Source organism: Lepus europaeus, chromosome 7 (assembly GCF_033115175.1).
Source record: "Lepus europaeus isolate LE1 chromosome 7, mLepTim1.pri, whole genome shotgun sequence".
Classification (NCBI taxonomy): Eukaryota; Metazoa; Chordata; class Mammalia; order Lagomorpha; family Leporidae; genus Lepus; species Lepus europaeus.
Window position 1 is genome coordinate 131,218,519 of NC_084833.1, and position 4,264 is coordinate 131,222,782.

The 4,264-nt window shown below is 41.4% G+C and overlaps 1 pseudogene; it reads right to left on the reverse strand.

Annotated features, from left to right (window-relative positions):
• Nucleotides 1–1,545: 1,545 nt before the first annotated feature.
• LOC133764824 (SRSF protein kinase 2-like) lies at nt 1,546–3,438 on the reverse strand (annotated as a pseudogene).
• Nucleotides 3,439–4,264: the final 826 nt, after the last annotated feature.

A 4,264-nucleotide genomic window follows, 5' to 3' on the forward strand; every position in this document is an offset into this window, starting at 1 on the left:
TTAGCAACTCAGGAATCCCTAGAGCACGTGCAAACACATGGAGATTGAACAACATGCTCCTGAATGAACAATGGGTCATAGAAGAAATTAAAAGAGAAATCAAAAATTTTCTGGAAGTAAATGAGGATAAAAGCACAACATACCAAAACTTATGGGATACAACAAAAGCAGTGTTAAGAGGAAAGTTTATATCAATAGGTGCCTACATCAAGAAATTGGAAAGGCACCAAATAGATGAACTTTCAAGTCATTCCAAGGATCTAGAAAAACTGCAGCAAACCAAACTCAAACCCAGTAGGAGAAGAGAAATAATTAAAATCAAAGAAGAAATCAACAGGATTGAATACAAAAAAAATTACAAAAAATCAGCCAAACAAGGAGCTGGTTTTTTGAAAAAATAAACAAAATTGACATCCCATTGGCTCAACTAACTAAAAAGAGAAGAGAAAAGACCCAAATCAATAGGATCAGAGATGAAAAGGGAAACATAACAACAGACACCACAGAAATAAAAAGAATCATCAGAAACTACTACAAGGACTTGTATGCCAGCAAACAGGGAAATCTATCAGAAATGGATAGATTCTTGGACACATACAACCTACCTAAATTGAGCCAGGAAGACATAGAAAACCTAAACAGACCCATAACTGACACAGAAATTGAAACAGTAATAAAGGCCCTCCCAACAAAGAAAAGCCCAGGACCAGATGGATTCACTGCTGAGTTCTACCAGACATTTAGAGAACTAACTCCAATTCTTCTCAAACTATTCAAAACAATCGAAAAAGAGGGAATCCTCCCAAATTCTTTCTATGAAGCCAGCATCACCTTAATTCCTATGCCGGAAAAAGATGCAGCATTGAAAGAGAATTACAGACCAATATCCCTGATGAACATAGATGCAAAAATCCTCAATAAAATTCTGGCCAATAGATTGCAACAACACATCAGAAAGATCATCCACCCAGACCAAGGGATTTATCCCTGGTATGCAGGGATGGTTCAACGTTCGCAAAACAATCAACGTAATACACTACATTAACAGACTGCAGAAGCAAAACCATATGATTCTCTCAATAGACGCAGAGAAAGCATTTGATAAAATACAACACCCTTTCATGATGAAAACTCTAAGCAAACTGGGTATGGAAGGAACATTCCTCATTACAATCATGCAATATATGAAAAACCCACGGCCAACATCCTATTGAATGGGGAAAAGTTGGAAGCATTTCCGCTGAGATCTGGTACCAGTCAGGGATGCCCACTCTCACCACTGCTATTCAATATAGTTCTGGAAGTTTTAGCCAGAGCTATTAGGCAAGAAAAAGAAATTAAAGTGATACAAATCGGGAAGGAAGAACTCAAACTATCCCTCTTTGCAGATGATATGTTTATTTAGGGGACCCAAAGAACTCTATGAAGAGACTACAGGAACTCATCGAAGAGTTTGGCAAAGTAGCAGGATATAAAATCAATGCACAAAAATCAACAGCTTTTGTATACATTTGCCAGCACAGAATGCTATATTTGTAGAATTTGCTAAGAATTCAACCACAGATGCCAAAGGCATTCACCAGCAGAGGCTTGCTTTTCTGGAACCGCTTCTAACTTTGGGATCAGGAAATCTGTGAACTGTGCAACATCTTCATGGGGCCAGCCATACCCTTCCACAAGTACATCAAACAGGCTCAAGGGCTTCAGCTTGGTGAAGTGCCACAGTTCTCCATGCATGCCATACTCCAAATGTCAGCAGGTGTACTGTAACCTGTGCCTATGAAAACCTCTGTGGACCTATACTACCATGTCTGGATGTCTTCTGTGAAGTGTTTCTACACCCAACAAGCATTTCCCTGATTGACAAGTTTTACTCTAATTTTATCTGCTTTCTGAGGATCTAGGGGGTTCACCAACAAGTCAGCTGCCTGAGTTTTTGTTTTTGGCGAATCTCCAGTACTGGAGGCTGAAACAGTCCTGTTTCTGTCATGGGAGGACTGCTTTTCTCTTGCTTGGTCAATGGTGATACCTCTGACAGGATAGAGCTGTAGGCCACAGGTTCTTAGGGCCCTGAGAACAGGGAAGTAGGAAACTTGGGAAGCTGTGACTTGGGAATTTTATGTTCCATTTGGCAATGCACTGAACTGTTCATAGAAGCTGCTCTATGTGTGATCACTTTCTGCATTTGGCCCATCAGAGTTATACTCATTGGGATTTGGGCAGTCATCATCATCATCTTCTTCCTCCTCCAGCTGCTACTCCAGTGAATAGGGTCCATTCTCTATACAGTTGGTTTTTGGGGATTATATCCATGTGGGATCTAGGTTTGCAAGTTCCTGTTTGACATCTTCATCTTTCTCAATGTTTCCTTTCTTGGCATCTTATTTCTCGCCTTGGTCCTCAGCTTCACCGCTGTCCTTTGTGGTCTCCTCCTTGGCAGCCTCCTCCAATCTGGCCACTTTTAGTTGCACTTCTGGGTGGTATTCACTATCTTGCTCATTGGAAGATACAGCTGAGGTGATGTTTTCTTCTATTATTTTCCTTTCAGCTCCGCACTCCTGCAGGCATTTCTCCAATAATATTGCCCACCTCTTCTGCTTCTCTTTCAGCTTTTTCTTTTTGTTTTTAATCATTTTTCCTATAGGTTTTTGCTGTGGAGACGTACTTACTGCAGACCCTGAAGGAGGAGGAGCACCTGCTTTCTGCCATTCAGTGGAATCGGCAGCCATTCTTCTCACATAGGAATCATCCACACACATTAGAATGTTTTCTGGCTTTATGTCAGTGTGAATGATCTTGCGCTTACTGTGCAGATAAACTAACCCTTGAAGGACCTGTCAAAGGATACTCTTCACACAGCACACTGGGAGGCCTTGATAGTTGACTTGATGATCCATTGGAGGAGATGGTGGCCAAGCACTTCAGATACTGTGTAGACATGCATTCCATTCATGTCTGAAATCTTGAAGTTGTCGATCAGCTGGACTACCATGTCTGTGGGTCACTGGGATCACTTTCTTGAACACATTTGAGGAATTTTATTTCATCCAAGGCTGTTTTTATATAATCTTGGGCACTTTTACAAGTTTCCTAGCAACAGATCTTTTCCAATGCATATCCCAACACAGCCAGACAGCAGAGAAGTGCCTCCCTCCAGGCTTCCTGATAACATGATAGCAGCCATTGAAGAGGTCTCCAATTTTCACTGGATGATAGGCACCTTTGCAGTAGTCTGCAGAGTCCTCTTGCTCCTCATCGTTTGACCACTTCCTCTGGCTTTGGGGGTGTGGGGTCTGGCAGAGGTAGCGAAGGTGGTCGTGGTGGCAGCGGTCGAGGAAATAAAGGAGCTGTCTGCTGATCCTCTGGCTTTGTTGGATGTTTCTCTTTTTCCTGCTTCCATTTTCAGGCCTGAATGGCTAGCACTTTCCCAGAACTCATTGCTACATGGTGCAAGCGGGGCAGCGGGCTTCATGGTGGTGGCAGCTGTGGAGGTCATGCAGGAGCTGAGGTGAGCCAAGCCAAGCCAAGCCAAGCCAGTCTGCAGCCTCCCCTCCCTCTGCCAGTGGAAGAGGCTGAACTATGCCTCCACCGCCATCACCGCCATGGCCACCACCACTGCCGCCCTCTCAATTCTTTCCACAACAGTGCATTTGATTACAAAATCATAACGATGGCTTTATGAAATCACAATGGAAATCTATGATACCACAATTGCTTATGTCATCACAATTGTGATTTCAGAATTGTTGGTTTATGTTTTCATAATAGATTTATAACTATAGTTCCTGATGACAGAACAATAGTTACTTTATAACATCATTATAGGACTTTATGAGATCAGAATATTTGTTATTTATTTATTTATTTATTTAACTTTTATTTAGCAAATATAAATTTCCAAAGTACAGCTTATGGATTACAATGGCATTTTCCCCCACATAACTTCCCTCCCACCTGTAACCTTCCCAACTCTCGCTCCCTCTCCCATTCACATCAAGATTCATTTTCAATTATCTTTATATACAGAAGATCGATTCAGTATATATTAAGTAAAGATTTCATCAGTTTGCACCCACACAGAACATAAAGTCTAAAATACTGTTTGAGTACTAGTTATAGCATTAATTCACATTGGACAACACATTAAGGACAGAGATCCTACATGAGGAGTAAGTGCACAGTGACTCCTGTTGTTGACTTAACAAATTGACACTCTTGCTTATGGCACCAGTAATCTCTCTAGGCTCTTCTTTTTTTTTAACTT